This window comes from Sardina pilchardus, chromosome 22 (genome assembly GCF_963854185.1).
Source record: "Sardina pilchardus chromosome 22, fSarPil1.1, whole genome shotgun sequence".
NCBI classification, from domain to species: Eukaryota; Metazoa; Chordata; class Actinopteri; order Clupeiformes; family Clupeidae; genus Sardina; species Sardina pilchardus.
This window is the reverse complement of record NC_085015.1, coordinates 27,658,144-27,670,049: the sequence shown is the minus strand read 5'-3', so window position 1 is coordinate 27,670,049 and position 11,906 is coordinate 27,658,144. Positions and strand designations below refer to the sequence as shown.

At 44.6% G+C, this 11,906-nt stretch overlaps 1 long non-coding RNA gene across 5 annotated transcripts in view; it reads left to right on the top strand.

Annotated features, from left to right (window-relative positions):
* LOC134070391 (uncharacterized) overlaps positions 1-11,906 on the top strand; it is a 193,804-nt gene that overhangs the window by 128,277 nt on the left and 53,621 nt on the right. For 3 of the 5 annotated variants that reach the window (XR_009936927.1, XR_009936925.1, XR_009936924.1), the window contains 2 exons: positions 686-791; positions 1,531-1,599. This is a non-coding gene — a long non-coding RNA (uncharacterized LOC134070391). Of the gene's footprint in view, positions 1-681; positions 792-1,530; positions 1,600-11,906 lie in introns of all 5 variants that reach the window. The other 2 variants (XR_009936926.1, XR_009936928.1) reach the window with 1 other exon arrangement.

The window sequence follows — 11,906 nt, the reverse complement described above, 5'->3', positions numbered from 1 at the left end:
GGCTCTCAAGTACCGAGAGGCTCTCAGCAGCGATTGGTTGAGTTTGGTTAGGGGCAGCCTCTGAGCAAAGTGAACTTTGCCTCTCTACGCTCCTTACACTAATACCTCCCTTACTATTTCGGCTCAGAGGCAAGCACGAGAGAGGGAGAGAGAGAGAGAGAGGCGGACGTAGAGAGGAGAGGAGAGGGGGGCACTTGAAAAACAGCCTGGGGCCCTACAGCTGATTATTTCACCAAATTTGCATCTTTTACAGGCAGTAATAGGGACGGCTTTTCCGAATGCTCTCAGGCCCTGGGCTGATATTACACAGTCATCTTCTGCCCTCCCCCTCGGTCTCTCTCGGCTCTCCCCCCTCAGCCGGTGCTCTACCCCGCGGGAGCGCGCCGTCCTCTCCCAACTACCCACCGCACTCCGTGGGAAGGCCTGTGGCAGCTGGGCACTCCTCCTGGCATCTGGCACACCCCAAGGAGTGGGGGATAAAATCAGCACCTAGGCCAAATTACGGAGCCCCCCAACCCCACCCACCCACACACACCACACACACACACACACACACACACACACACAGTGTGCACACAAACAAACACAAGGACACACCTCTCTCTCTCTCTCTTTCACACACACACACACTCTCTCTCTCTCTCACTCACTCTATCTCTCTCTCTCTCTCTCTCTCTCCAGGGAGGGGCCTTCTCCACCCATCGTTGCCTGCCTGGATGAGAGGTGATGGCAATCCTTATCCTCAGAGCAGGTCGACAATTAACACTGATGGAGGCGACTTTAACTGGCAGGTGAGTCGGGGGCTGATTAGCCAGCATACGCAGCGGCCCCCCCTGTCTAACGCAGGGATTCTTCGAGGGAAAACATCCTGTTGCCAATCCATACTGTTTTACATCAGTTTATTCATGCATTTCCTTTGGAATAGGGCTATTGACCTGCATGGGTCCAGTTCAGACTGATTTGTGTTTTGTACATACAAAATAAATAAAGAATAAAAGATGAATAATCAATGCTTGAGGTGAAGCTAGGGCTAAACTTTTACTGGAGTATCTCAGGTCACCTCTGTAGGTGTGAGAGTGACGAGTGGCATCCTCTATTTCTGTGAGTTCCTGGAGCCTGTATCCTTGCTTTCTTAGTTTGTGTAAGGCCACAGCACGGAAACAGGGTAATTTTTCAAAAGTAGGTTAACCACTGCCCAAATTAACCACAAATCTGACTGAAGTTAAAATAGCCATAATGAATGTTCTGCCAATTTCCTGGAACAAAAGAGTGATTAACTGCTATTGTCTCCAACAACGCTGTTTTAACCTTGCAATTTAAAATAGAAAGTATGTGGTCTCTTATCAAACTGAAGTAACCCCTAACTATAACGATATTTTTTGTTGCATTAAGCCATAATCATTCTGTTAATGTGATCTTTTATGCTTGCTTGTTCTGCCATTTAAAATGTCATTAACAGTGTCTTGTTAAAAGATCATCCTGACTCTTTGTCATGCCAAACATGGTTTATGTTTTTCTTTCCATGTCTAGACAAAAAGGTCCTTACCAGCATGACTATGTACTTCAATGCGATCTACTCCAGAGAAAGGAAAAAATGAGGTAAGCCGGCCTCGGGTCTTTTAGAAACGCATCCAAATGGAGAGATTTTAAATTGCCTGTAGGTAAACTCACTGTGTGCCAGCCTCACTCTAATGGTGCTCATGTCTTTGCATTCATAACACCCAGCCAAAGGCCTGCTTGTGTGATACAGCGTCGGTCTGTTGTGTGCGTGTTTTTTCCCTCCTGTAGGCTGTAGAGGTGTAGAGAAGCCCCAGTAAGGGAGAGAAGGCTCTGACCTAGTCACAGTCTGCCGGAACTGTAAATGGGGTGAACGCCTCGGCCCACTTAAGTCAGTTGATTCATTAGTTGCTTTGGGCAGAGAAACCTACAATTTAAAAAGGAGAGAGAGAGAGAGAAAAGAGGAAAGGAAAAAAGTGCCTTTACTTTGACATTTTTTCCAGCTAAGATGTTATGGAGGAAGCAAAATAAACACCAAAAACATGGTGCTTTTCGAGGGAAAAAGAGTAGAAAAAAAAAACTTTCTCCACAGTGGAGTTTTCGTAAAATATGTGCTTCATAATTCGCCAATGAATTTGATACCATTTATGGGTCTATAATCAGCATGTGTATGACTGATTTATTCTAAAAAGGTCATCCACTATATAAATACATACGGTGAAGCATTTAACCACACCATGCGTCCGCCTGCTGGAGAGGGAAAGGCATACATTAACATTTCTCTCCGAGTGTAAAGTAGTTTCAGAGACTTGTATGACATCAATCAGAGGGTTTGTTTCGGGGGTTTTTTCCCCTTCCACCCTTTTCCCTATTTTATGGCTAACAAGCATTATTATTTCGGGGGACCTGGGGTGGTTGTGGTGAGTTGTTTTGCGGCTGCACAGCTGTAAATCCTGTTTCGAATCATAACAGTCACTTGCGCTACGGTGCGGGTGTGGGGAAGTGGAGCTTGGACTGGTGTGGGTGCGTGGGGGTTGAGGGGGGTATGGTGGGATGGGTGGGGGTTGAGGGGGGTATGGTGGGGGTGGGTAGGGGTGGGTAGGGGACAAGGGGTTGAGGGGGTATGGTGGGGGTGGGTGGGAGTTTTGTGAGAGGTTGGGGGACAGGGGGTTGAACAGGGTATGGTGGGGGTGGGTGGGCAGGGAGGGGTAGGGGGGCAGGGGGAGCCCTGCTCTGATGAGGTCATAGCTGGTTTGAATTACTGAGGCGACTCGTGAATTCAGCTGCTCCTTCTCAAGCGACGGCTCTGCACTTTCGCTGCCGACAGCGCGTCATTCAGCGGGCGGGGAGCTCACCCGGAGCCCCGGAGTGGTGCTGGGGAGGCGAGCGCACCGCGCCAGGCCAACGTCACGCGCACCTCGCCGCCCAGACAGGCCACTTCAGCCGTCAACAGCAGCCCTCAAACAGCTCTCTCAGAACAGGGAGGGAAAAGCATGAAAGTGCGGTGCAGGGTGATTTTAAGGGAAAATCTCGCCGACAGAGTCTTACTGCCTAAAAGACCTTAGCTGTTGAGTGGAGATGAGGAAAGGGAAGGAAATTGCAGCATTCTAGCAAAAAAACATGGGGCTGGACCACGGCACTGCCCCACCCCCCACCCCCACCTCCCTTGCATGCTCCCACACCAATTACCATGACAGTGGCCTCATGTGATGCTCGTGACACTCCAAACAGACCCAGCGCCCCTACCTCACAGGACGAATTAGTGAGGCTCCCTGCCCTAGGCACTGGCAGCACCACGGAGGGTATCATAGGGGGATTTTGCACCAGGAGGGGGTAGATATGGGTAAATATCCATACTCTCCTCGGAGAAGAGCCTTAGGTCAAATGTGTTGCCGAGGAGGAAGGCATATGGTGCCTCTGCACTTCATGCACATAGAGTCTGTCAGAGTGGATGGCACCTCCAGCCCCAGAGAGGAGAGAGAGGGTGGAGGGGTTTCCTTGCCGGTGGTCCCTCTGACACGGCTGGGTTAAGGGCCCACCAGGGCCACAGCTAGCCACACCAGTTCAATGATTCATTCAGAGATGAATGGGGTATAGAGAGGGGAGAATAGGAAGTGAGAGAGAGAGAGAAGGTAGAATTTATTATGCAAATTTAGCAGTATATGTTTTTTAATTAATAAACAAAAATACTGTTATACACCTTCTGGCTTAAAGGCTATTATAGAGATTGTTGGAAACAATTTATTAATTTGTATTTACCTACCACACCATGCCCTGTGGCTATTTTACCTGCTCTATTCAACAAACAGTGGTTTGTATTGAAAAAAAGAAATACTTGTGACTATATAAAAATGTTAATAAATAAAAAGCACTCCCCATGAGGGAACTTCACTTCTTTTCACAAAACTTTGCCATTTTAATATTTCACGACTTCACTGAATAATGAAAATCCATTTGCAGTTCCAATTTAGTTTTTGAATGTGCCCAAAGGATGCCATGCCCCCGCCCATGTTTGTGCATACATTTAATTTCCTTTGATCAGTAAACTACCACAAACATTTAAGTGAAAATAGATGAAGAGAGGACATCACTCAAAAGTAGATGCATGTGCATGAGGCAAGCAGTGATAGTACGAGAGTAAATGACAACACAGAGAAAAAGGGAGGGAGAGAGAGAGAGGGAGAGAGAGTGGCCACCCCTCCAATGAGCCGGGTAAGTCCCATTTCTCTGCCACACTGCCACTGGGTAATAGAGTGCTGGAGACAGACTGGTCCCGCACCACCTTACCTCCATGTAATGCAATTTAGCTTCATTAAATTACTGGCGGGCCAGTTACTTACACTGAATATTGATTTCCAGTGGACGCCGTGTTTAACATAATTCTGTGTGGGCAACCTGCTAATACTGCGTTTAAGCCCAGACTCACACGTCCCAGCTGGCAGAGAAAGGGTGGACCAGGAGACGTCTGGCCATCCAGGACATTCAGGTTGTTTTTCTAGACCATTGATGAAAGCAGGCAGGGTGCATTTCCAAGTGGAAATGTAGTGAATCTGTGTCCTAATAAGTCCTGCACTGAGCTATTGGCGCTGGTCGTTCAATGTTTACTGTCTTGCGGGACAGTGACACTCAACCAGCCATGGCATCGCTGACATATTTACATTCAAGCACAAATTTGTCAACACACTTTAACAAACAACGTGTCTGTGTATGTGCCCAGTGTATGTGTTGCTGGCTCATTGACATCCCCATCATGCGATGTTTGTTATATATTTTGTATCTGTCCAACTAGCAGCCGGGCCTGCCTTGTCTGGTGTGAGAGCTGACTGGGGTGTACCTGATGGGGGTAGGGCCTCATCGCAGAGTGATGGGATCTCATTTCCCTCTCAATATGCTAAACGCCTAGTGTCTGCTGTGAATGAAGTCTACCATAACCTTCACATCCGAGGCAGCCATTACAGAAATCCAATTCGAATATCCCCCTCTCACATGCACACACACACACACACACTCACACACGCACACACGCACACACACACACACACACACACACACACACACACACACACACACACACACTGAGGCGTCTCACTCCTCTCCACAGCTGCCCAGCACTGTTCACAACTTTGCCGCCGACGATGATGGTGGTGGTGGGGGTTTATGATGTGCAAGAGCGGACCTTAATTAGCAGCTTTTCCTTCAGCATTAGCAAGTGTCCAAGCACCTTTTTACGACATCATTGCTAATCACTGGACTGAGCCACTCCAGACATACTGTAGCTAAGCCAATGACACAAGACGACAACAAAGGCGATTCAAAATGTAACACAATTAAGACGGTAGTCTGAGGTACAATGTAATGAGCTTCCGAATGCTCCATAAAACCAATAAGGGACATCCTCACACGCACCCCCCTCTAAAGGAGAACAGGGCCCCTCAACACGGATTCTGAAGTGTCCGTTGCTTTTGAAATCCTCTCATTTGGATGCAGTACTTCAACAATATCTTTCAATCACAAGGTTGACACAGGCCGCATGCCTGTCTTAGAGGTTTGTTTCCCATTAATTCATTCAATTACTCTGCAGTGTAGACTAACACAATTATTGGCATCTGTCATCAGCCGTCATGTTTGCTGCTTTCGCTTTGCTTGCGTGCCTGCTCAAAACACTTGCTGCATTGCGGTCCCCGCAGTTGATTTCAAAGCAGTTAATAAATATTATTTGGTGTTATTTTCCTGGGAATCACTGTTTTCCTTGATTGTTTTTTACAGTTGGATTGGGAATATTGATTTATTTACCACGTCTACAGTAATTGTACACATGCGGTGTGTATGTGTATGTGTGTGTGTGTTGGGGTGGAGGTGGGTCCCAGCTTAGGTAACATTTCATCTGCTCTAACACATTAATTAGTTGTACTAGATTAGGCACAGATTCACACAAAAGATTAGCATTTAGAGAGGAAAAGTTTTCAAGTAGAAAAGGAGTATTTAATAGAGAACTTAATCGTTGAGCAACTTAGCTTATTGTTGTGATTATTGTGTCAGTGAAGTATAACAATTTATGACTAATTACCATATTAAACCATGATAACCAGCATAGTGAGTTGTTTAACCCCAAGTGACTCAACTCTCTGAGGTCAAAACAAACACAACTTTTCCAGAACTGCTATGCAACAGAAGATAGGTTAAGATGTATTTTGCTCTTTATTTGTTTCCCGCAGAAGTGCATGTGATGTAAACCCAGGACAATATAGCATACCCCATTGTGAGGCCACAACCCCTATCGCTCTTATGTGTGCTAAAAGTTAAGTCATGTTGGAATATTTGGCTAGAATAGATATGCCAAGCACAATATATTTAAGATGTAGGCTGATGCAATGCTCTTCAGGTTACAGTCATAAGTGCAGAACTTTCCAGTTGAAGCTTTGCTGTTGAGCAGGTGAGGCCCATATGGCACGCTTCCACAGAGCTCTGAATCACTCACTGTAAATAGGACTTCTCTCTCTGGCTGGCGCCCTCTCTCCGTTCCCTACCTTTTCCGGAGTGAGCCTTGTCATTGGCACACTCTCTTTGAGAGCCGCGCGCACGTTCGCACACATTATAAATGACACGTCTTCTCTGGGTGCACCCGGCGAATGGGCCGCTAATTTAAGAGGATCTCGCTGATGAGCCATCAGTGTGGAATGTAATAATTACCAGCGAGCTGCTGTACTTCTCCAGGAACGATGAATGGTGACAGAGGACAGGAGCCAGGGACTCTTCACCCATCAGCTCGCTGGGAGAAAATGTATGTTCAGCAGAAGTACACCCTGCTAGTAGAGAAGAGTTTAAATGTCTTCCCCGCCATAACCACGTTATTCAGTGGCATGTCATTTGCTGCCACTGACATTTTCTTTGAAGTCGTTATGGCTGGCACCGTCGTAAAAATGCTGAGAATGACAATTTTGAGCATGCCACGTGAATTACACCTCTTATTTAAGATCTCGATTAACTTGTGTCACATTTTTTTCTGGACCAATCAATTTTCATGATATGAGTCACATAAAACTCGGGAAAATATTGGATTCCCTGCTGAACAAAGGCTGCCAATCACAAGCCTTTTGCCAAAAGGTTTTTCTTGCCTATGACTTGACGGCTGTAATGCAAAAAACTTTAAACATATAGTGCACTGCTGTGTATTCACATAAATACAAACTGCTCTGTACTCCAGTATGATTGACACATGTAATTTACAAGCTACAAGTCACAATAAACTTGCTTTGGTTACATGTAATGTTATTCATTAAGTCAGTTGTGACACGGTTCAATCTATGCAAATCAGAGAACCAAAAAAGACCTGACATATTTACAGTTCATAATAAAAACAATCATGCAAAATACATAGTACTCCTGAACCATAAATATAATGGGAAACGCATAAGAAATATACCCACTTAGTTTCAGGAAGTCCACTCAGTCTAGTCTCTGACTGCAGGAAATAATTTTGTGAAAGCTAGCACAAAGAGCAAAAATCCCATTATACCCTAAGTTTTAAGACTGAGTAATGGAATAACTCTGAAATACATTCTGAATTAATAAGACCCTCCTGGTAAAAGTTATGACATCGTCTGATATGATCAACCATGAAGTACATTACAAAGGTAATGTGAATTTAAGAAAGGCCCGCTGCAGAGTGTATATTTTCATTATCAAAAACATTGAGCCATTTATCCCAAGAAGTCAGAATAATCATTAATGTGCAGAAATTTATGATGCCAGATCTTAAACTAATGTGAAAGATCCCAGGTGTTACTAATGGCTCCACGGAAATGTGCCAGCATTCTAGACTCGGGCTAAATCGAAGGTAATAGTCGCACACTTAATCTCAACAGATGAAGAGCAATTTAACTGACACATTGATTGGATTCTGAGGGCCTTAACAGGAGAAATGGTGGAGGCAAGTTTAAATGGCAGGGAACAGGGTGACTTGGAAGTCATTTGTTTTTAACTTGGAAGAGTGTAAAGGCCACTCGGATATTCTGTAATGTCTTTGAAACAAAGAACCTCAAGCAGTCTTAGCCTTACTGGTGTTTTAAAGGCAGTAGTAACCTTTTCGATGTATCAGTATTTGCATTTCTGTAGCATATGGTGGTTATGTCTGTTAGCTGTGCTCGTGCAGTAGCTCAGACTTGTAAATGTGATGCATGTACTGTAGTTTATTGTTTCCAAACTCTAGTACATGAGACTGACCTGTAAGATATTCAGGTGAAAGGTTGTAATCCATTGATTAACCCTGTTGCAAGCATGGAGCTATTGATTTCACATCCCCCCATGACAACTTCTGCTGTTTGTTTGTTGTTCATTTAGGTGAACAGGGCTCTTTCCTTAATCAATGTAAGCGCTGTACATTACTCACATATTGAATGTAGAGATTTATTTGCGAAATCATATTGATTGGACGACCACTATAGGTATTTGATTTACGGAGCATTGCACACAGTTTGTTGCATGCATCACTTGCGCTGCACTTGACCAAGTCAATGACCGAGTCTGAAAACAGCACAAGGTTGTAAACCAAGAGGTCAGTGGGTTGAAAGGAATTGCTTTTTTTGCCAAAGCAAGGCTTCTTGTATACAGTCAATTGTTTGTCTTACCATTTCTTTTTGGGTGACTTGGTAAAAAAAAAAAAGCAAGCCTCCCCCACCCCTACCAAATCATGTCAGCAGCCTCAGACGATTGATGTATGGCTGTACCTTCTGAGGAAAAAGGGGACAATTTGGGGGGGCTCCACCGAGATGAAAGAGGACCTACCAGCACCTGGAAGACAGGATCAAACATAGCCGTGCTTTTCTGTGGCCCTGTTTGTACTGGGAAGCATGTATACTGCATCACATTTAGATTTGAGGCCTTTGTAGAGTCAGAGTCTGCCAATAGCAGCAGCCTTATTATGCTTGTTCCACAGCAACAAACCTGTTTCTTCTTTTTCCTCAAAGGCAGCAGCAAGACCAAAGGTAAATTTTAGATAAAAAAGGAGTGTGCTGCTACATATACAGTACATACACACATATGTGTGGGTGTCTTCGTGTGTGTGTGTGTGTGTGTATGAATGTGTGAATATGAGTGTGTGTGTGTGTGTGTGTGTGTGTGTGTGTGTGTGTGTGTGTGTGCACGTGTGTGTGTGTGTGTGTGTGTGTGTGTGTGTGCATATTTGTGTGAATGTGTGTGTATTCATAATGTATGTGTTCATTCACATGCAAAGGAAGAATACATTATGTATCGAGTATAGACATTTTTCATCCAGGCACTAGTTGAACCCTTCTTATTGTGGTTTCATTTCACCGGTATCCTTTGTGCCAAGCGTGTTGTCGCCATCTCCAGTGTGATCAGCTGTGAATCTGATTCCCCCAGACACATTTTGATGGCTGTAAGCCATGTCAACTTCACACTCGAGAGTATGTTAAATGAAGTAAAACTTATTTCGTCTACACACTGGGAGCACAATAAAATTATGTCACTTTCGGAACTGAGGAAGTCAAAGAACAACTTCCTAAACACGACCGCGACAGCCGTCGCTAGCAAGAGATCGTCACGCCAGGATTTCATAGCCGCTGCCCTGCCACTAAGCCCTGGCAGATCAAGGCCGATCTAAAGATCCCAGCCTCCAGTCGGTGGCTTTCGGCACTTTTTTTGGCATGTTAAAGACACCCCTTGACTTCTGTCAGCCAACCGTGGCGAGATACAAAAATAAATGATCCCGGGGCTTACCTGTCGGGAAGAGTGATTCAGTGCGGCCGACTGTTGCGGCGGTTGGCGGTGACAGGAGAGCCCATCATGCTGCTGTAATAGGGTCAAGCAGCTGGATGGGGATTTAATGCACAGCGAGGCCAGAAGGAGCCAGCCCTCGCCACGGCGGATGAATGACCTGACGGAGGCGGCAGGACCTGTTTATTACGCCGTTTTTCTGCTTCACTGCAAACCTGTAATGATCGCCATGCTGCTTGATTGACAGTGGCCCTCACCACGTCCACTGGATTCTCAAAAGTGGGTGATGGCGAAAGAATTGTGCCTGTTGACCCATCGCGGTGCCCTACCACAAGTTCAATTTGCCTCCCCTGACAAGCAAATGATAAGTTGCCACCCATCCCCTCACACCCCACCCCTTTCCCCGGAAATATGTTATCAGACCACACAGGGTTAAAAAGAAGGTCTTTAATTAGTGCTGTAGATTCACTTCACTGAACAAGTTCAAGAAGCTAATGATGTTTGCTTACATGCAGTACAAGTTAAAACAACATTTATATTTTCAATTAAAGTAGCGCAGCAGGTTTAGTGCATTTGCGTCGCAAATAAATAATCAAATGCCAGTGGAGAGAGCTCCACAGACTGTTAACACTACATTAAGAAGAGATTTATCTACAGAATGTTCCTTTTTATTGCATTAGTCATCTCACCACCTTTCCACTGCCAATATGCATCATGTTTCCTAAACGGACACTTCCCAATATATTGAAAAATTGATTGATGCATGCATGTGTGCACTGGTCTGTTTCAATGCACTCCATGTGCAATTGTGCAACACTCTGACCTGACACAAAGCTCTAAGGACCAGGTTGTCGACACGACCGTGAGGAGAAAGTTGTTGCATGTGCAAAATCAACATGGTAGTTCCACATTAACAACTGGAATCTATAAAGGCCCCCATATTGTTGCTTTTTGCAGAGTAGTAACATATTTTCACATGCTGGACCCCATGGTATCATTTGTCTGGCAGCAATATATGAATGTCAATAGAGGTAACATGAAAGTAACCTCGATTCTTTAACATTTAAATGGCATATTAATGATTGCTTGACAAATAATGCAATGGAGGTGGTGGGTCTGCTGTGATGTATTTCAGCCAACACAGTGATGGACAGCTGGAAGGACGAGCATAAGAAAACAACATGGATGCACATTGGCATACAGATATTATCACAGCTTACTGTCAACAGTAGAGATTACCAACAGATCTGTCATGGGCAGATACTGTGTACTGGAACACAGTGTCTGATTCCCCCTGTTACAGTTGCTATGAAGTTCCAGACAGTAGACTTCAGTATCATGTTTCTGTTTTAGAATGGAAAAAACAGAATGCTCTGTGTCTGGTAAACTCACTATATTTAACCTTTTTTTCCGTCGTACAGAACACTTCATAGTATTTGCAATTAGCCATGCTAGCATTGCAGAGCATTCCAGATTTTTAAAAGCAGAAGCCTCGTGTTTGGCAGGACTTACATCAAGTCATTATGGTTCATGGGAACCTGCCTGTGTGCTGCTCTCAGCAAGCAACATTTCCAGATGGACTTCCAATAGAGTATTTAAATGCAAGGGTTTTTTTGAACAGACCATACTCGATATCACAGACCTGCTCAGATATGTTGATGGGCTTTGGCAGTGGTTCAAGATGCATAGTCATTACGAATGAAAAAATGCTTTGCTTTCAAGTATGTGCTAATAATGGAGTGCTATCCTATGGATGCAGTTAAATGTTAAGGTTAGCGAGCACCTTCTAGTGAATAAAACTGACAACTGTAGGTCAGCAAATATCTGTTTGACAGGAAACCCAGCAAGCTACAGGAATATTAAAGTTCTCACAGATTTGCATGTAATGGCCACATATGTACACATAAAATTCTCAGGCACGGACCAGCTGGGCAGAACATCAGCCAATTAAGTGGACGTGCTATCTGAAATTGATATTGAAATCGAAAGACGATAGATGAGCACACGTGCACCAGATGTGGATATAAATTCAATTACCACTCGTAACCTTTGCGTCTAACACCTGAAACGGGGTCCTCATCAGTTTTTGGACGTACTTTGTCTGCCATCTCAAATCTACCATGCAGCAGTGACATGTGCAAAAAAATTAAGTCCTATAAAGCCCAAGACATCCA